The sequence below is a fragment of the Dipodomys ordii genome, unplaced genomic scaffold (assembly GCF_000151885.1).
Source record: "Dipodomys ordii isolate 6190 unplaced genomic scaffold, Dord_2.0 Scaffold192, whole genome shotgun sequence".
In the NCBI taxonomy this organism is placed as follows: Eukaryota; Metazoa; Chordata; class Mammalia; order Rodentia; family Heteromyidae; genus Dipodomys; species Dipodomys ordii.
The window spans coordinates 2,197,966-2,219,480 of NW_012267408.1; the positions used below are offsets into that span (position 1 = coordinate 2,197,966).

Genomic DNA, 21,515 nt, shown 5'->3' on the forward strand with positions numbered 1-21,515 from the left:
CTGCCTCCTGATGGGGTTTTCTCATTCTTCCTGCCTCTGGCGAGGCTGCGCTCATTCCACAGATGGCTCTTCCACTCTTTGGCTGGTCTTAGAGACCCCTGCATCTCTGGACCCCCGTTCGGCCTGCACTAATTGCTGGTGATGACTGTCTTGGAACAGAATGCCCTAGTTGATTTCAGCATGTCCAGCACCCAGCCCAGCGCCTCTCAGACACTCCATAAACACTTGTTGAATTTAACAAACAAAAAACCTCAAACCCAAGGGAGGAAGGCCAAACAAAGACTGCAGCTCCTCTCCGATAAAAATGTACATTCCATCGAGATTATGCATCAGCCTTTAAACTTTTCACCGGAGGGGGGAAAAAAGTCGATCAAACTTTTAACAAAGTAAGTGGTTATTTCCTGTCTGGGCGAGTGTTTTAATACAGGCTCAAAGCAGAGGACAGGGCAGGAATGAGAGGATGGATGCTGGCTGGGGCTGGGAGGTCTGATTTTCAATGTGGGATCCTCGCGATAGGGGGTAAGGCTGGAGGTCCAGGACCCAGTGCGGGACGACCGAAGCGGGACCCTCCAGGCCCCGGGGACAGTCAGAAGCGCGGGGAGGCGGGCTGGAGCTGGGAGCGTGAACTAACTTGGAGCAGAGGGAGGGGCAGCGCGCGGCAGGCAGCCGTTCAGGTTTCGCATCTTGTAGGCGCCCACAGGGGCTGGGGAAGGGGGCGGGAGAGAGGGAGGGCAGGTCCGGAGCCGAAGAGGGTGGAGGAGAGGGGAAGGCCAAAGGAAATGAGACAACCTTTTCTTCCCACTCATTCGGATTCCACTAGCGTTTCGGGGATTCGGCGCGATCGCCCGTGAACGCCAAGGCCGGGACCCCGCGTCCCCCAGTTCAGTCCTGACCCCGGCAAGGCCGCTGGGATTTCTCTCCGAGGCGTCGGTGCCAACTTGGAAACTCGCGATCAGCACTTTGTCAAGTCGTCCCGTGGGGGATCGGCTCCGGGTTCCCCGGCTCGGCCCCGTGCGTGCGCCCGGAGCGCAGCCCCCGGAAGTGCGCGCTCGGCGGTCCCGGCGAAGGTAAGCAGCGCCCCAGAGCGCGCGCCCAGGGCGCAGAGCACCCGGCTTTCCATGTCGTCTCCCCGACTCCCCACCGCCCGGGTCCCTTTGGAGTCACCCAGGCCACTTCTGACCTGAGGCCGCCGCTTTGTTCTTGAACCTCTGCCCAGGTGTAGGCTGGATTTCCCCAGGGAAATCGCGCAGGGTTTCCTTTTTCTTTTCTTTCTTTCCTTCTTCTTTATTTTTTTTAAAAAATACTTCCATTTCCTCTTATTTTCTTTTCTGCTTCCTCCTTTCCATAAGCTGCCTTCATTGGATCAGACAACTTAGACTGGGGCCTCCGCAGCCTGGTGTCTGGAGTAGGTCCTTCCCAAGGCTGGACGCCTCCAGGCACGAGGCTGAGCCGACCGGTCTGCGCCAGTGTCTGGCTTTGACCTCGGGCCAGGAGCTCATCTGCCCCAAACGTTCCTGGCCCTCGTTCAACTATTTACCTGGCTCGTTTTGGAGGCTCTAAGCATTCTGTGCCCATTTGGCGACCCCCAACACCCTGAAATCTGTGGATTAGGGAATGGCAAAGCTGTTGGCGCCCCCTAAAGCCGCGATGGGACACTTTGTTCACGGAGAGGGGCGCAGTCAGCTCCCACATGGCTCACCTGAGGGGTCCCAAAGACTGGGGTGGGAGTGCGGAAGACCTCGAACTCGATCACCTCACTGGCATGGAGGTAAGGAGAAAGAGGTAGCTCGGAGAGGAAGACCTACCACATTGCGCTAGCCAGTCAGTTTGCTTCTTACTAAGCACCTAAGCTTCCACATCAAGTCTGTGAGTAGAGACTCCTATCCCCATTTTACAACAGGACAAAATAAAACATGAAGAGATTACTAAGTGCTCAGGGCCACACAGTTTGGAAAGGGTTCAGGCAGGATTTGGATCCCAGCTGACCGCACCGTGCAAATCCAGTCCTTCACTGGGTTTCTTACATTCACTTCGAGCAAGAACTTGCCAGCACCTCCTGCTTATACCACAGGGAAGGCTTTTTTTTTTTAAATAGCAAATGGATTCTACTCAAATCCAAACTCAAATCCAAACTATGTACTAGTGTCTACTGTCTTTTCGGTTAAGTAGCCGACACTGAAGTGCGTTTCCCCTCTAGTCAGTCATCAGCTCCCCACTTCTGACACACAGAGCTGCCTTGGGTCTCTCCTGCCTGAAAGGAAGTTTAATGGCCAGGAATGGTATAGTTTAAATTACAAGTAGAGTTTAGATTTAAAGTTTAAATCAACAATGGGGCTTGGTTTTGCTCCCTACATCCAGACATTTTTTGGAGTCATTTTTTGGTCACCAAAGAAGTGGGGAAGGAGGCTGTTCTGTCGGAAAGAGACACCAGGGATGCTGTTAAACATCCCCCATTGGAAGCCCAGCTTTGCCCAAGGCAGTTTTGTTAATAGTGCTTAGAAACTTTGGCTTAATTTAGTGCCTTGTAATCAGTGTCATTATTTCTCTATCCTTTGCTCTGCTCTACTTATACCAAGCTCTGGCCTCATGTGAGCCCCTGCCCTAGAGCCAGAATTCTGTAGCTAAATCCACAATGGGTCATACTGCAACTAAGCTTCAACCCCTTGTTGGTCTTCCCATTGCTAAAAGAAGGGACAAGGATCCACAGGTTTATAAGCATTAAAAAGTAACCTCTGGAAGTGGCGCTGTGACTCAAGTGGTAGAGCACTGGCCTTGAGCTTAAGAGCTCAGGGACAGCTCCCAGGCCCAGAGTTCAAGTCCTGTGACCAATTCCCACTGCCCCCCTACCCTCAAAAAAGTAGCTTCTTCTCTGCATGTTTAAGTGTGGGAAATAGTCTTTACACAACAAAACTGACCTGTGACCTGTTCCGCATTGGCTCAGCCCCAACTCACCTGCGCAGCCTCCCTTCTGCCATTTTCTCTGGGTTCTTGTCCTATCCTAACTCACTGCTTTTTTGGTATGCTCGGTCCTTACTTCTAGGAATACCCTTTCTCCTCCTCGGTTGGCAAATACCCCCATCATTCTTTAGAGTTTAGGACTGTAGACCCTTTTGGGATGAAAGATTTTTCAGTTCCTAGACAGCTCTGTTGTTTCTTCCTGTCCAAGCTGTGCACATTTCTTTTTTCACTAACTCACTTGTATTATTTACTGCATCTTGTAAAGACCCCTTGTTCATCTCTACAGTGGTCTCTGCATGTCTAGAAGTCTTCATATTGCTGTGCTCACAATGCTGGCTAAAGCTCTCAAATCCCAGCTTTGGCACTTATTACTTCTGTGACCTTGAGCAAGGAGACTCAGTCTCTCAAAGTCCTAGTGATAGAATATAAAGAAAATAGTTTGCCTTCTCTACAGACCCATGAGTGTGACAAACTAATGGGAAAATAATTGTTTGACTTATGTTATCATATGATTCCACCTTAGCAAATTGTGAGGTTTCTTTTGCTTAATCTATAATGTCTCTTTAAAGATAGCTGTGGTATTGTCCTTTTTGCCATAGTAAGAATCACATAGAGGCTGAACAGTTTGCTTAAAGACATACAGCTCATTGGTTCACAGGGCCAGCATTCACATAGACATCTGAATACCAGAACTTTACACTATGCAGGTAAAGGACTTAGTCCGGTGCTGGGCATATATTGAGTGCCCAGCAAAGGTGAACTGATTTGTTTATGGAGTACATTAATGAAAACCTAAATCCACTGAGTTTTTCACTTGTGCTATACCTGTGATGTAAGATGGTGCTTTTATCTTTACAATTCTTGTGTCCTTTAATCCTTGACTCACCTACAGCCACAGAAGGATGTTGGGCTGGGTCTGAGTCACAGTACTGGGTCAGCACCACTAACCTTGATACTAAATGAAGCATCAGTGTATCTTGTCATGGCTAGAACTTATTAGAGGTGTTAGAAGTGGAAGATAGGAAATGGAGGAAGGATGAAGTCAACACTCCTGCCTGAAGAGATAGTTGTAGACGTAGGGATTGGAACTTTATGAACCCAATTTTGTCTTTTGAGCATGTGGTTTTTGCCCTGTGCATCATGTACATGAATAATGATGAAATCAGTGAACTGAGGATAGATGAATAAGTGACATTGGCTGTCTCTCTCACCTTATACTTGATGAGATGTAGAGGGCAACTACTCTCCAAGAATTAGGAGGAACATTTACCTATTAAAGGTAAAACTTGTTAAAAAAATGTAATGGCCATCTGTGTTATTAGAGAGGCCGATTTGGAACCAGTTCCTGACTCCCCATGTGAGTTATGCATAACACCAGATACAAGGTTACAGCTGATCACTTCACCATCTTGGAATTTCCCCCAGAGCAGCCCCAGCTTTGAAAGCTGAACCCTTTCTTTGCTAGTCTCTGGACCACTTGGTCCATTGGACAGGCTAACTTGCACAGCAACCTGTGCATTTGTGTACTCTGGCTTCCTCTACAGCTGTACTACACAGCTGTAATCCCCCTGAGTTTGTTTCTTTTGGCAGATTGTTCCTAAAACTTCAATGGGATGATGTCACCTGGTATGTGCAAGGGCTAGCGTGGCAGAAATCTTCCAGTGAGAACTGTTTTATAGGGTAGAGCAGGGTGAAAACTTTCCTGTTCATTGGCCCATCTGGGACCCTTTGGATCTCATGTGGCTCAGCCTTCCTCTTCAGGCCCTAGGCATCTACTGGCTTTATCCCATCTCCTAGGTCACCAGCTGGCTGATCTGAAAAATCCCTACAGGCTGTTTTACTGGGTTAAAATAAAAACTAGACTCAAGATCCTTGAGCACCACTTATATGTAAACTGATGCTTTTATAGCCTAGCTTATATGATAAACCAGCTCAGGTGGCAAGGTGGGGTACCAGGCTTGGTGCCTGGTCTTCAGACCTCTATTGTCACACTTTGTTGGCTGCCACTGTGGATGACTCCTCTTAACTGGGCAGATTTCTAATGCAGCTGGCTTCTGGCTTTAGGGGGATATATGTGGATGGACCTTAAACTATGTTCTTCAGGTGAATTCTGTTAGGTGCAGTCAAAGGCACTTAGGTCTCAGACTAGAGTAATGCTAGAATTTTGAAGTTGCCTCTGGCTTGGAACTCCAGTGCAAGAAAAGCTATATGCTGGGTAGCATGAACACAAAGAAGAAGAAGGAATGGCCTGTGTCATCCAGATCATAAGATGGACATGTGAACAGGCCATTTGATGGTGATCGTTAGAATAAGAAATCTGCTTAAAGGAACCAGCCACCACAACCTAGGTGAGTCAGGATAAAGCATCAGAAGGGGTATTTCAGCTAGGCCTTAACACATAGGAAAGAGCCTGCTGGCTTTGTGAGGACTGGTGATCAAAGGGCATGATAGATTGGAAAGAGCTTAATGAAGTAGAAAGGCAAAAAAGAAAGGGGCTGGCAGATGTGTGGGGAGGACTAGAGGCTTGGAGATGAGTCTGGGGAGGCTTTTCAGCAGTCCCGCTTTCTGTCCCAGTACTGTTGGGAGACGGTGCTGAGGGCTTGTATAGCTCAGGTGTGCTGAGATCTTTGAATGGTGGCTGTGCCTTCTGTCTCCACTGGCTTTGTTTCCTCCGGGGACAGTGGACAAGAGTGGGGGTGAGGCAGAGACGTCGACTGTCTCCTGTAAGCAAAGAAGCCTCAGCCCAAACAAAGCTAAGCTTGATGGCCATGTATGGTTGTTTTGTTTTCTTTCCAAAGCCCTGGCTGATAAACTATGCTCAGGGCTCTCTCAGAGCCTGAGTTGTAGAACAATTACTTTTAGAGCAGGGGGGTGAGGTAAGGAGGGAGAACAGGAAAGAGAGAGAGAGATACCGAACAGTGGACAGAAAGATGGAAGAGAGGCTAATTTTGATACCCAGGTATTTTTTTTTAACTTAAAAACCATCCTGTAATCCAGCAGGTCAGCTGCTGTCAAGACCAATATGTTTTCTGAGAATTGTGTTCTCATTTACTGTCCTCCTCAGAGAGGGACTTTTATGGTGTCTGTTGCAAAGAGTTTCCCATAGATGGCAGGTACACGTGCTTTCTGATTGGACAGTTGGGCTTCTACAGATCATCCCCAGATTTGATCCCTCCTACACTCCTGTGCTAGGGATTGGACATAAGACCTTGCACGTGCCAGACAAGTGCTCTACCACTGACATATATAACCCAGACCTTCAGATAGATACTTTATTGACACTTAATTCACCTCTTAGTTACCTCCAGGGCACATGGAAGTACTTTGTGAGACATATGTGAATGAATTCCTCACCTCCAAGATGTTCATAGCCTACATGGAGAGATAGATGAGAAGACAGACAACCCAGCACAGTGACAACAGACACAGACATACATGAAGGAGGGACTCAGTCCAGTCAGAGGTGAGAGAGTAGAAGTAAGGAGAAAGAGGTGAGCGAGTAGAGGAAGGGAAAAGACTGCCCTATTTTGGGGCCAATCTGTCTTCCTCCAAAGAAATGGTCTCATGACCAGCTCCTATAGTTGTCTCCTTTGGTGGATGCCAGGCTTTGTGTTAGGGGCTTTGGCCGCCTTTGACACATTAATCTCACAAACCCCCTCTAAGGTTAGAAAAGTCTGTTTTCAAAAAGGGAATGGCTGCTTCCTCCTGTTTTCCTTTTTTTCCTCTGCCCTGCTGAATGTTGGCAGCTGTACCTGGGTAGTTGCAAACTCTTTGCTCTGGAGTTCAGTGACTCTCCCACCTCTTGCCCCTTCCTTGATCACCAAGACAGTCTGCACTTTGTCCTCCAAAGCCAGAGCAGGCGGAAATGCAGCATCATAAACTTGGGAGGAAAACAAGGGTTTTTACAAAACACCTGCTCTAAGTGAAGCCTCTCTCCTTTGCCCTGGGCCCTCCTGCCTGTCACTCAGAAGGACATTTTCTATAGGGGACAGACTTCAGGGATCTTGTTCCTGTGTAGGGCCCTGTGATTACAGAGGGCTGGGAAAGGCTGATTTTCCTCAAGACACCTATTCAAGCACTGCTTGACTTTCCTCCTGCCCACTTGTCTTGTCAGGACAAGACAGACCATAGCAGCAAAAGGGAAGAGGTAGGTAATGGCACATGTGTTCTTTCCTGAGGCCCTTACCCTGAGGGCCTCTTCTCTGACCAACCTCTGACAGTGACTCTGTTGTTCTGCAGTTGGACAATGAACCAGATGGTGGGTGGAAGGAGCATTGGGTCCTTCATTTCTCAGGGAGTTTCATGGGGCAAGAATGGTTAGCCTCTAGCTGTTCACCCTAAGAGCCTCATGAACATTTGGAAACGAATGACTTAGATATTTGGTCTCAACAAGACACATGTAAAACTGAGGAATGTGCCTGCGGGGGGGCCCCCTTGTGCTCACCGAGAGTGCTTGGTAGCCTTGGTTTGTTTCCTCAGCTTAACTGTCACTATTTGCTGATACCCTAGCCCTGGGGATCTAGAGATGAACAAGCTTATTTTGTTGTTGCCAAAAGACCTCAGTGATCCACATCAGATAAGGAATCAGAGGGACTAATGCTGTGTGCTGCTACGCATCCCTCTCTCTAAGTTCTCTAGAAGCAGAGCATATGTCTGGTTGATTTCCTAGGACACCACTGCCTTACCTTGAGCTGTGGTATGCAGCAGGTGTCCAGCCAATGAATGTTGCCTTACTTCCTTTTCTGTTGCTACAAAAGGATACCACAGACTGGGTATTTTATAAAGAAAACCATTTTATTCAGTTCATAGTTGAATAGCCCAGCTTGGCATCTAGTTAGGGCTTTCCTGTTAGATGGTAACTTGGTGAAGGGTGTCATATGTCCAGACAGAGCATGCATGCTAGCTGGAGTCTCTGCCTCTTCTTCTCAAGCCACAAATTCAGATGTATGAGTCCTACACACATGACCTCATCTAATCCAAATTATCTTCCAAAGGCCCCACCTGCAAATACCATTCACTGTGACTATGGAGATTAACTTTCCATCTCTGACATTCTGAGGAACACACCCAAATGATTGTAGTTGTATCTTACTCAAATGCAGTGCTCGAGGCAATCACAGATGGTTGTGAGTGCCCAGAAGAGGAACACTTCAACTCAGCTAACTGGCAGGTCTAGGAGGACTTGTAATGAGGAGAGTGAGACATGGGCTTTTGGACCAGAGAGAAAGGGGAAGACAGGCAGAAGGGCTGTTTGGGAAGCCAGGGTGGCCATTTGGGTAGATCAGTACTGCCTTACAAGAAAGAAAAGAAGCTAGGTAGGTGGCTGGAGATGTGAGTTTGCAGAGAAGCAAAATAACCACACCAGGGAGAGCCTTGCTGAAGAATCCTAACTTTGGAGGGACATGGAAGCCATTGCAGGGTTCCATACAGAGGAGACATAGGGTCCAAGTATCCAAATAATGGCAGTGCTCTCTGACAAGACAGAAGAAGACATGATGGCAGAAGAACATTCAGGTTGCTATTGTAGGGAGAGTAGAGAAGGCTTGGGGTTTGGAGTTCAATGTGCCTCAGATTACTTCCCTGCTTTGTAACATCGGTGTGCAACTTAGGCTGTGCAGTAAAGCTCTCTGAGACCCTGTCTTCTCTGAAAACAAGTACTGTAATTCCTCCCTCCTGGGTGATATGGTATGGCTAATAGTCAGGTTATGAATGATGAAGTAGATGAAATGTCTAGTGTAATGCTTTATCCATAATTGGATTGTGTTAATAGTGGCCAGTATGTTTTACTAGGGTTGCTATCATCCAAATGAGAAACAATGAGGTTCTGACTAAGACACTAGTGATAGGGCTGGAGAATTGGGCACAAATTCAAGAAATACTTGGGCGATAAACTCAACATGATTTTACGACTGATTGGATGGGGGAGTAAGGGAGGGGCAGGAGACTGTGATGATGACTACAGCATTTTGGCCTGGACAACTAAGGTAAAGATATAGTAGGCCAATTCATTAGGAGAAGTGATGGAGAAGGAGAGGAGGAGGTCCAGAGAGGGTGATGAGCTCAGCTTGAGACATGCTGTGTTTGAAGACTCAAAGCTAGTCAGGGAGAGGTGTCTGTGGGCAGATGTTTTCATAGGTTTGACATTCAACACAGAGGTCTAAAGATGAGGCCAATTTTAACAAGAGGTAATGAAGTCATAGTGGGGATGAGTTGATCAGGAGAGTTATAGAGTTTCAGAAGAGGAATTATAGTGGATAATACTTACTGAGTGTGTCCTGTGTGTTCTAAACACTCATGCGTATGAATCGTCAACAACCATCACCAGAGTGACTTCTGTTGGTATACCTGTTTCATAGTGAGTAAGCTGAGACACATGAGTGGTAAATAATCTACCTAAGGTCTACAGATAGTAGTGATAGCTAATGATTGGATTTTAGCCCAACTTCAGGATCTGGGCATGTGCCAGCTTACTTTGAATGTGGGTTCCTTGGGTATAACATTTTTTAGCTCTGGGGAAGATGACTTAATGAAGACCACATTAGGAGGTGACTGGGAGAGAGCAGGAGGGAGTGGAACACTGGAAAGTAGAGGGGGAGTTTCCAGGTAGAATGGATCGACAGCATTGGGTCATGTACAACTCCATGTGCTCTGAAATATCCTTGTGGAAATTAGGAAGTTCTTGAAGCTTTAGGGAAGAGAGTTTGAGAGAAAAGTGGCTAATCAACCAGTGGAAGCTGAGGAAGTAGAGATACTAGGCAGAGTCAGCTATTTCTAGAGCTTGACAATGGCAGTCAGAAGGGAGAGACAACAGTGGGATTAGACAGAGACACTGTTTGGAGAAGATCGGCCTGTATTTATACACAGTCGCCCTGGAGAGCTGCCACGGACCCACAATGTTCATTTTCCTTTCCACAGAGGCCTTTAATATGTCACCCCATGTTCTGGATGCTGCCATGTGTGGAGCTGCACATCCTTAAAGAGGTGCTGGGTCAGTGTTTCAAATCTCCAACTTTTAATAGGTGGAACAGAGAAATTTTCACAGTGCCCAATGACGAATTATCATTTGTTGAAGCCAGACACTATCAGGTTCATGTATAGTGTATCACCCACTGAATTTGCCTTCAGAAGAGTTTCTGAGACAATAGAAAGTGCTACGGTTTCATGCCCGGCACAGGGAACTGGCATCGACTACGTAGATGGGAGGGAGGTGAGAACGATGGGTTGTATAGGTCTTAAAGAGGAAGGAACGTACTGGAGTTTGTTGGGAGGGGCCACCAGTTTTGACCTAGACTTGAGATACCTGGTCTGCTGAGCAGTGGGAAAGGGGGTGGGCATGAAAGCAAATTTCTGGCAGGAAACAGAGTTGCTTGTTATTTTGTAGGAAATGGAAAATATAGTGTAAACAGATCTGCTGGGGTCACCATCCCCTGTGAATGGATGGTATAGCTGCTGTCGTCTAAGTGTTTTTGTTTTTTTAATTTGTTTTTGTTGGCACTGGGGCTTGAACTCAGAGCCTGTATGCTGTCCCTACCGGGTGGTAGATGCTGATGCTCTACCACTTGAGCCACAGCTTCACTCCCAGCTTTTTATTTTGTTACTGTTGTTGATGAATTGAAAGTGAGAGTTTCATGGACTTTCCTATCTGGGCTGGCTCTGAACCACAATTGATACTCAAATCTCAGCTTTCTGAGTAGCCAGGATCACAGAATTGAGCCACTGGTGCAGAGCTCAGTTTAAGTTTCCAATAATGAAAAAGATTAGCATTTCCATACAAATGCCATGAGCAGGCATGCAAGTCGAACAGGAGCTGAGATAATTTATTTTTACCAGTGGCAAAGGCAATCATTAAGCGTTCATGTCTAGAATCCTTTTATTCAGATCACAGGCAGATACCACAGAGGGTTAAAATGACTTAAAGAAGTTCAGCTTTGCCTTGATTCCTGGTGCTGACACCCTGAGGCTCAGGGCTAGAATTAGGGTTTGGCTGCCAACCTCATAAATATGCCTTGGTTGAAATGGCATTTTCCCTCATCTTGGAAACATCTCAGTGAAATGCACATACCTTCACAGAGAGCCTTTATGGATGGAGCACTCTCGGTGAGACACTGTCCTCAATCAGAAAGGCCACACAGGAAATGGCCTCGGGGTGTGTGTAAGTTTTTTCAGCAATTCAGCTGAATTATTTGCTTGATGTGAAGGTTTGGGACATTAAGAAAAGTGAACAAGGCATCTTTCAAGAGTCATAGTTCAAGCTTGGAGGTTCCTGTGGTCTCGTTCTCTAACCCCATCCTACCCAGATCCTTAGCTTGGATGTGATCTTATGCAGAGTGTTTTTGGCCGTGTTTAAGTATGACGGACCTAGGGACAGAGAAGGAGCTGCTGGTGCTTTGTCCTTACTTTTCTCAGCAGGTGACAGGGAAGGACACCCTTCTTGAGGAGGATGTGGGTAGAATACTCTATTGCTCAACTCAGTGAAGATTCATAATCCTACATCTGGCTTGATTCCAGTTCTTCCAGAGCTGAATTTTCTGCCATGGGATAACAGAACAGAGAACAGAAGGCTGCTTATGGGCTTGTTTATTCATACCCAAGCAATCAGTGATGCTCTGGTCCATCCAACCATCTGAATGTAAGGTTTGGTGAAAAGAGACTGCCACATGGCTCAGGCAGAAAGGAGTTTATTAGGGGGAAGAGCAAAATGCCAGCCTGCATGAGATGGAGGCACGAGAGAGAGAAGAAAGAGGAAGAGGAGACGAGGGGAAGAGAAAAGAGAGGGTCCAGACAGAGAAGAGAAAAAGAGGCAGGGGACTGTAGGTGAGTGGGATTATACAGGCAGAGGCAGGGAGGTGTGGTCACAGTGGATGCAGAAGTGACCTCAGCATCTGGGTCCTTTGCTGACTCACATTCAGGTGATTGACAGTCAGATGATTACTGGTTTCAAGCCAATGAACAGGAAGAGCTGTTCTCCCAAGCCAACCTAACACTGAACTATGAGGCTCCAGAGGGCCCCAGAAAGTAACAGCTTTGATATTCCTTGCATTGATTCCCTTTCATTTGATTCATTTATAAAAGTAACTTTGTTTTATTTTGTTTAGTGTTCTGCTTGTTAGATTGGCCAATCATTTCGTTATTCCAAAATCTGAACAATTTCTAGTAGCTTGCTCCAGACTGGATTGATGAGAAAGGAAAGTGGTAGCGATTCACTAGTCTTAGTGCTTGCCTTCTTCAAACTAAGATGTTGGGTGATAGACATTAGGGAAATAAATATACTGGTAAGCACACAAGAACAAACTATAGAAAGTGCTGTGATGGATATGAACAGGATAGTTTCAGAGGCAATGAGGGAGAAGTCAGTTCAGGTCATTTTTTTAAATTGTTTTTGTTGGTCATGGGGCTTGAAATCTGGGCCTAGGTGCTGTCCCTGAGTTCTTTAGCTCAAGGTGAGTGCTCTACTACTTGAACCACAGTGCCACTTCCAGTTTTCTGGTAGTTAATTGGAGAAGAGAGTCCCACGGACTTTCTTGCCCAGGCTGGCTTTAAACTGCAATCCTCAGATCTCAGCCTCCTGAGTAGCTAGGATTAGGCATGAGCTATTGGCACCCAGAAATCATGTGTTTTTTCTTAAAAAATTATTATAAAGATGATGTACAGAGGGTTTACAGTAATGTAAGTCACATAATGGGTACATTTCTTTTTGAACAGTGTCACTCCCTCCATTTTCTCCCAGTTTTTCTGCTCCGGATCCCCCCACCAAGTTGTATAGTTCATTTCCAACATAGTGAGTATTTGCTAAATTAATTCACCCTTTGTCTCACCATTTCTGTGTTTCCCCTTCTGCTCCCCAAATTAGATAAATAGCCATGTGTTTTGAGGGAAGTAGACAGATGTAGACCTCTGGTCAGTGCATAGCACATACTGTTTATTCAAAAGATAGAAAATACAAAGTGGTAAGGCAGTTCCAAGATAGGTGCTGACTCTTGGAGCAGACCAAGAGGACAGTTCTGGAAGATCCTGATGGGCTTTTTAAAAAAATTATATTTTCATCACCTTTCAGTAGTTGTACAAAGGAGTATAAATCAGCTTCTGAATACAAGACATCTTGTTGACATCCCTTTTCATCATTTCCCCCTTCTGACAGGGACATTCAAGAAGAGTCTTGAATTCAGAGTTTTCTGGTAGAAAAAGGAGTAGCAGTATACATAGTGGAGAGATTCTTCTCAGCAAGGGTAGAGCTAGGAGTGGAAAAAGATGACCTGGGCCAATTAACATGATTCATAGTTTGGGGATTAGAAACAAGTCTCTGGAAGGAGTGACAAGTTACTATTGTGTTAGAAAACTTTTTCTGTGAAGGGCTAAAAATGTGTTTTCTAAGCTTTGTCTCAGCTACTCAGTTGGTCACTGTAGTGTAAGAGCAGCCATGGGTGGCTACATGTATGAATGAGCCTGGCTGTGTTTCCAATAAAACTTTATACAAAAACAAGCAGTAGGTGGGTTGCTTATAAACTATGGATGACCACTCCCTGCTCCAGAATGATAATTCTTGTGGTTCAGGCAAGGCTAGATTAGAGGATGGAGAGAGGGTAGATACAGACAGGCCAGTGAGGAGCTACTGTTTTCATTTGGGGGAACTAAGCTGGGTGCTGGTGGCTCACACATGTAATTCTAGTTACTCAGGAGGCTGAGACGCTTATCTCTAAATAACCACAAACAAGCTGTGGCTCACTCAAAGAGTAGAAGCACTAACCTAGAGTACAAAATTCTGGACAGTGCCCAGGCCCCACTGGCATGTGCTCACACACATACACACACACACACACACACACACACACACTTTAGTTCATGGAAAGTTAGGCACAGACAATGGGAGAAATGGTTTGTAATGTTGTCAAGGTAAGAATGATGAGACTCCATGACCAGGGTGATGGAATTATGTTTAGTTTCTTTAATGATTTGTGGCTGGATCTTTCTAGTGAAAGAACAAACAATTATGGACATTTTGGGCCTGAACTCAGAATAACATGCACTTTCCAGAAGGTAACGTGCTGGTCACCAGAGACTGTGCTTGGTGCATTTCAGAGTTTATTTCATCATCATTAAACATAATTCTTAAGAATACATAAGGATATTAAATTGTATTTACTTTCTCAAACTCAAGTTTAAGAATATCTCATTTGCCTCAAATCTTGTAGCTGGTAAATGGGTATTTAACTGGAATCTGATGGCAGGGCCTGGGCCATTTCTCCAGGGTGTAGGCAACATGAGCCTGTACAGTACCCTTTTTCCTCTTTTCCTCTTTGTCTTCCCCCTTGCTTTTTGTGCTGGGGCTTGAACTCAGGGTGTGGGTGCTGTCCCTGAATTGTTTAGCTCAAGGCTAGTGCCACTTAAGCCACAGCTCTACTTCTGGCTTTTTGGTGTTTAATTGGAGATAAGAGTCTTGCTCCTGCCCAGGCTGGCTTTGAATCATGATCCTGAGATCTCAGCCTCCTACATAGTGAGGATTACAATTGTGAGCCACTGTTGCCCCGTTCATTGTTGCTTCTGAGACCCATCCAACCTCTTAAGGTTCTAAATTAGCCTCTACTGGGACAAGACTGGACCTATGTTTAATCTGCAAAACTTAGAGGCTTCCAAGGAGATGTAGCAAAATTTACACCTATACAGTGTTCCGCTCATGATATGTGTGTGTGTGTGTGTGTGTGTGTGTGTGTGTGTGTGTATGTTATAATATGGATAAGGCATGTTGGCACTGAGTTATGCCTTGACTCACATTTTCAAAGATGGCCTTCCAAATATTGTAGTGTTTGAAGGTATTAGAGATGGAGATTTTACCTTATCATAACTGAGCCCTTTTCCAAGAAGAAAGTAAGAAGTTCCTCAAACTGAGGTGACTGAGTGGGTCTCAGCCTACTTTTCTACTTTAAGATGTCTACTTCATCTGTGGTGGTTTTCTGTCCATTTCCTATTTGTGATGCTGGGGATGTAGAGATTCTGTGTGTATTTGTGCATCATTTAATTATTCTTTGTCAGATGGCTTCCTGTCCTAATTAATCAGTCTTTGCCCTTGCTAGTGTGGTCTAATCCCTGTTTGCTACATCTGCCTTTGTGGCCTCTCCTTTCCTCGCTTTGCTTTTTCCCCCCATTTATTTGTTAGTCCATGTAACATGCTGACTTCCTGTTTCATTCCAAGTACTGCCTTAAGCTCCAAGAATAAAAAGGTTAAAAGATGAAAAAGGCAGTTTCTGCTCTTAGAGAGTTTTTCTGAGGGTGCCACATAAATGAATAGTGTAAAGAAAGTGAGTCAAGAAGTTCCATTTATGGTTTTCTAGTGGTTTATTGGAGATAAGAGTCTCATGGATTTTCTTGACCTGGCTGGCTTTGAATCGTGATCCTCAGATCTCAGCGTACTGAGTAGGTAGGATTGCAGGCATGAGCCACCGGCGCCCAGCTCTCCCACACATTATTTACGAGTCATCTATCTGTATGACCACTTCTTTCCAGGAGTCAACTATAGGTCCTTTCTCCTGGCTTCCTCTTAGCTCTCTTTGGTAACAGCCTCTCCTTCCCTAGAGACTCAGGTCTGGCTTGTTTTCATGGTTATTCCAGTCCTAGTGTATTGTAGGTGTCCCCTTTGTCTCCAGTAAATGAGTGGACAAGTGAGTGTTGTGTTCCTGGCTCTGCTAATGCACTCTAGGCTATGTTTTCTCCTTGGCCTCCCTCCCCTGAATCACACATCTGGTTACTACTTTTTTTTTTTTTTTGCTCCAACTCTAGAGACCTCACCTCTCATGCTTACTCAGCTGTGTTGTCTCTAATGGTCAGTGGCCACACATGGCTTCCACTGGCCATCCACTCATTGGTCTGAACTGCTAGCTGGTGTGTAGGAAGAAAGACTTTCTAGGAACGCAGAACTTCCATTATGGCCTTCTCTTTTCCTATTTCCAGAGCTTCTTTTTCTTGATGAATTCGACAAGCATGATTTTGAGCTCCAAGTGTGTAAACTTAGGGCTATACTAGAAGCATACTTACTCTCTTGTAGTTTCTGCCTTTTTAGCCAAAAAGACATGTTTCTTTCCTGCTCAATATATTGGTCTTCTCCTATGTATTCAGTGGCATAGTGACTTTCAAAAATATTTTAGCATTAGAACTCAACGAAATATGTAATATCAGTCCATTGAATGAAAGAAATCAGCATTACATGATGCATATTATTTGCTTTGACAAGTCTAGATGATTAGGCACAGTTCATTAATGAGAACAATGAAGGTTGAGATGAATGTGAAAGCCGGAATACAGCCTATTGTACTCTTGCTATCAAGTGCACCCCTGTATTGTGCCTTGGCTTTATCGCCTGGTGAAAACTGACAATTTAATATTGAGAGTAATAGTGCTTTAAACAGGGTACCCTGTAGATTCAAGCTATTCTGATTCAAACAGTCCCAAAACTTGAAAGAATATAGGAAAATTGGTTTTAATTTTGACTCACTAACACCAAAATCATGTAACATAGTTGCATTCCTTAACTTTAAGGGATTTAGCCAAAAGGAATGGACAAACAAGTTCTCCAACCAGGTTATAACGTTTCTTGGCAGAATATAATTCTCCAACTTAGGTCATTATAAGTGGTTAATAGTGATCATTTTTAACAAAGTAATTTGAACTTAGGACCATATGCTTGCTAGTCACATGCTCTAGCACTTGAGCCAGGCCTTCAGCCCTTATTCTATTTCTTTTTGTGCCATTCCAGGGCCTTGAGCTCAGGACCTTGGAACTGTCCCTGACCTTGTTTTGCTCAAGGCTAGCATTCTACCACTTGAGCCACAATACTACTTCCAGCTTTTTCTGAGTAGTTTATTGGGGATGAGTCTCAGGGCCTTTCCTGCCTGGCTAACTTCAAATCATGATCCTCAGATATCATCCACTTGAGTAGTGAGGATTACAGGCATGAGCCACCAGTGTCCAGCTATCCTTTTTTTTTTTCCCCAATGAGAAACTTCAGTACTTGTTCCTCTTCAGTTATCAAGTCGTTAATCGTCTTCAAGTCTTTAATATAGCAAATATTGATTAATTTGGCATATTGAGCCCAAACATCAGACACTGTGGGTCACAGGAGAGCTGCATTAGAGTGGACCTGCATTAGGGTATGTTTTGTTCAGATATTGAAAGTCTGCTAAACAATGTAAGAGTAAAACAAAAGCTGTAGTCATACTTACAGCTGATCACCCATTATTGTAGGGGGCATATATATTTGTACATGGTGATATAAGATAAGATGTTTATATCTTTATAAAGCATGCACTCAGTGAGATCTACTGAGCCTCACCTGGCATTTTAATTGAACATGAGACTTGGCAGCCAAAGTGGTGACGGTATTCTTACTTACAGAGTTTTACAGCATGAAAAGACTTGCCTGGATCCAAGCTGTTGAAAGACCTTTATGGAACTGCATATTTCCTAATTCATGATAGAGCTACCTGTTTTCTAACATATTCATGGTTTGAGTAGTAGAATCTTTATTCTGAAGTAGATGTAAGTCTCTTAATCTGTCATCTATAAATCCAGGGGTCAGTGATTATTTACATTGTGCATCCAATACTCCAGTGTGTCTATTAACAGTTTTTAACTTGAATCAAATATTTGGAGAGTCCTTGAAATAAAGTAGGTGACCTCCTTTGTATGGGAAGAAGGTTTAAGACAATCTAGTCTCAGCTGGGACATTTAGCAGGGCTGGCTTGGAAAGACCTCTTTGTTGAAATCAGATAAATGTCTGCCCAACTCAGAGCTTTATACCTCCTGTGTGCTCAACAATTTGTCTGCATTGGATTGAACTGAATCAAACAGAGCAAGTTTTGCATGGCTGTGGGACTAGCTCCCTCTGGTGAAGAATGATCAGGAAGGTCTCAGATGGGAGCTGCCTGGCTCTACACCATCCCTGTCCCTCACACCCCTGGTTAGAGCTTCTGTTTTCTCTATGTATCCGGAGGCTGTCCTAGACTTCAGGCTGTCTATATAGACAGGGGTTTTGACACCTCCCTCTTGAATTCCTTAGGCTTTCTTTTTTTTTAATTTAATTTTATTTTATTTGTGAACATACTGTACAGAGGGGTTACAATTACATGGGCAGGATAATGCGTACATTTCTTACCAAGCATTGCAGCCTCCTCCTTTGGTTTACCCTTCACATCCCTTCCCAGCCTCCCCCCTCTGTGCTTAGGTTCTAGTTTTAATCATTGCAGTGTCCCTACAGGACACTTCTGGAACTGGAAGGCCAACACTGAAAAGAATTTGATGCTTCCTTTTCCCATTGTGTCTTTATATTGTTTAGTTCTCCATAGCTGTAGATGTCTCAGGGTTATGGGGCTTAGAGGCCTTTGGTAGTAAATGGTGCCATTTCTCAAGAAAGTCTGGTCAGGAAAAATGTACAGCAAATGTATGGCCTTTATTCTCTTGAATCAAGGATCCACATTGTCTGCTAGCATGTCCTACACTACTGCAGTTCTAGAAGGAAAATTCATATGGGGTTTGGTGAGAGTTTTTCAGGCACATGAAAATGTGGTTATATTCTTTTCATGTCTGGTGTGATTTGAATGTGTGGTTGTCTTCCATTCCATGCAACTGTTTTCTGCCAGTTTTCATGATGGCTCCTTTAGTTTCCAATGGGTATTTTCAGACTGGGGTTCTGAAGGTCACTGGCTTACTCTTCATACCTGATATTCATTCTCAGTTCCATATTTGTGCTGATAACTCTCAAACACTTTTAACTATCACTTTGGAGTCACAATAAGGATTCCAAGATAATCTTCCCAAAGTCATTCCCTTAAATTCTTTGTATTTCTTACCAACTATTCAAACTCAGTGTTCTTGGGTCCTCCTGTGCCTCCTTCATGAAGGGGAATCTGAGCTTAGATCTTATTTTCAAGAAGCTTCAAGCCCAGTGGAGTAGCAGGAGCAAAGCACACATAGCAGGCACTTTACATTCAATTGAGATCTTGGATGAAAGTATCTTACATTCTACCTCTTGAATTTTCAACATTCCTTTGGATTGTTACCCTTCTGTCCCTACCTAGGTGGTAAGAACTTGCGACAGGACCCCTGACCTGTGTGCCATACTTGAGGGCTTTGGATAGCAGGTGCTTGTATCTCCTATCCTGACTACTTTTGCTAATGACTGTACCTTGGCTCTGGCAGTATTCTCATCCAGTTCCATGAGAGCTTCCTTTGTGTTTATGGAAATAAACTGAAACTGGAGAGAAGTCTGGGAGCATCTAGGGCCTCCATCACAGCTTTAGTCAAACATCTTCCATCACTTTCTTCTCATTCTAAAAACTTCACATAATTAAAACCATTCTCAGCCAAACACTAAATAAATTTTGCACATGCTGCTTGAATTACTGTGCAATCTTATCCCAGTGTGGCTTTCTCAGAGATTAATATTTCACTACAACTATTCCTCTGGGTAAGCTGAAGCCAGCAGCTGTGGAAACTCAACATTTGCTTTGTACAATGAAATGTTAGGACGGGGCTGCTATTCACATTTTCGGATACCCTGCTCATTTGGAAAAAATAAAATAAAACGAACATTCTTGGCAAAGTCCACGTGGCATGAGCCCCAGCTTGTGTTTCTGTCTATTCAGATATAAAATGGTGAGAAAATATGCTTCTGAATGCTATCATATAACATTGGCACGTAAAAATTATAATTACATTTATTGAGCACTGCTATGGTTTGGATGTGGTTTGTCTCCCGAGGGTTCTTGTGTTGGAGGCTTAGTCTCCAGTGTGGCGATGTGGGAGGTGATGGAATCTTTAAAAGATTGGCCTAGTGGGAGGTCGTTAAGTCATCTGGGACACAACCGTGGAAAGGATTAATGTAGTTCTCGGGGGACCCCCAATTAATTCCCAATTACCCTTTGGTGTCCAGTCTGCCATGTGATCCCTCTGGTTTGTATGAGCTTTTATTGCTCTCATGCCATCTTCCATGATGTGTTTCAGCCAAGGGCACCCTTGGCAAAGTTGGGCTCTTTGGACTCAGTCTTCAAAGCTGAAAGCATCAATTACTATGACTTTTCTTCTTTTATCTATTAATATGGTTGATAAAATTGAAGGACTTTTTTGAATAATGAATAAACCTTGCATCCTTAGAATAAGTTCTACCACAATCATGTCATCAAAAGTATTTTTCACTGTGTTGTCAAATCCTATTTTTTGATATTGTGTTAGGGATTTTTATGTCTGTGTTCCTGAGGATTTTGAGTTTTCTGGTTTTTGTATTGTCATTGTCTGGGATGGGTATTAGGGTCATGCTAGATTCCTGAAATTAATTAAGAAGGTGTCCCTTTTTCTAATTTTCTGGAAGAGATTGTTAATGTTTTAAGTATTTAGTAGAGTTTTCTAACAAAAAAATTGGTCTAGAGATGAAGGATTAGTTTTGGGAATTCGATTTCTTAGTAGTTATAGTATTAATTGAGTCATGTTTGTTATATTGGGTGAGTTGTGCTGGTATTTTATGTCTTTTAAGGAATTGATTAAATTTGCTTAAATTGTCAAATTTATATAAAGTTTTTTCCTAATTTCCGTATTATCCTTTATATACCTGAAAATCTTTAAAAGATATTTTGAGTTTTATTCTTAATATTGGTAATTTGTCTTGTCTTTGTTGTTAGTCTTACTACAGTTTTATTAATTTTATAGGTATTTTTCAAAGAATCTCTTATAGTTTTCATTGCATTGAAGTTCACTTTATCATTCTGCCTTACTTTCATAACTTTTTTCATGATAAAAAATTGTATCCTTTTTATTGAAATTTGTCCATATTATTAGATTTGAAGTTAATTTCTTGTAGACAGCATACCTTTAATTGGTTCATTTGGATTATTGACATTTAATGGAATGATTGAGATGGTTGGGCCTATATCTATCTCCCCTGCTTCTGCTTCTGTTTGTTTTATTTTTGTCTTTCCCTGTTTTCTATTTCTGGCCTTTCTTGGATTACTTTAACAATTTTCCCAATTTCAGTTTGATTTGTCTGTAGTATTTTTGAGTGTGTTTCTTTTGTCTAGTTTTCCTCGTGGTTGTTGTAGGTATCACGTTATATAGTCAAATGTAGCACAGCCTATTGGTGTTTTATCACCAGTCTGAATAAACTATAAGAAGTTTTCCTTCTTTTAAGTGTTTTATTGTTCTCCAATTATAATGTAATTATTGTAGATATTTCCTTCTCATACAATTGGAACCACGTCGAAAATGTCCTTTTTTTTTTTTCTCCAATTGTTAAATACAGTTTGGAAAACTCATGAAGCAAAGGAAAGTCTATTCTATCTGCCCATATTTTTGCTTTCACTCTTCCTTCCTTATAATTCATTCCTTTTCCTTTTTCCCTTTTCTTTCTATTTAGAATACTTCTTTTAATTATTCTTGTAGAACAGGTTCACTGGTGACAAGTTTTCTTAGGTTTCCTCCATTTGAGAATAATATTTATTTCACCTTTATTCCTGAAGGGTGGTTTTTGCTGTATATGTATTGTTGGTTGATAACTCTTTTCATTCATCAGCTGAAATGTA

General features: G+C 43.5%; 1 protein-coding gene across 4 annotated transcripts in view; it reads left to right on the forward strand.

The window, feature by feature from the left end:
- The first annotated feature begins 402 nt into the window (after window positions 1-402).
- Window positions 403-21,515, forward strand: part of Eva1a (eva-1 homolog A (C. elegans)) — a 50,941-nt gene continuing 29,828 nt past the window's right edge. The window contains exons 1-2 of one of the 4 annotated variants that reach the window (XM_013034652.1): window positions 403-519; window positions 821-1,067. The gene's annotated coding sequence lies outside the window, so the exon portion shown is untranslated. Of the gene's footprint in view, window positions 1,068-9,925; window positions 9,947-19,579; window positions 19,600-21,515 lie in introns of those variants that run through there. The other 3 variants (XM_013034651.1, XM_013034653.1, XM_013034654.1) reach the window with 3 other exon arrangements.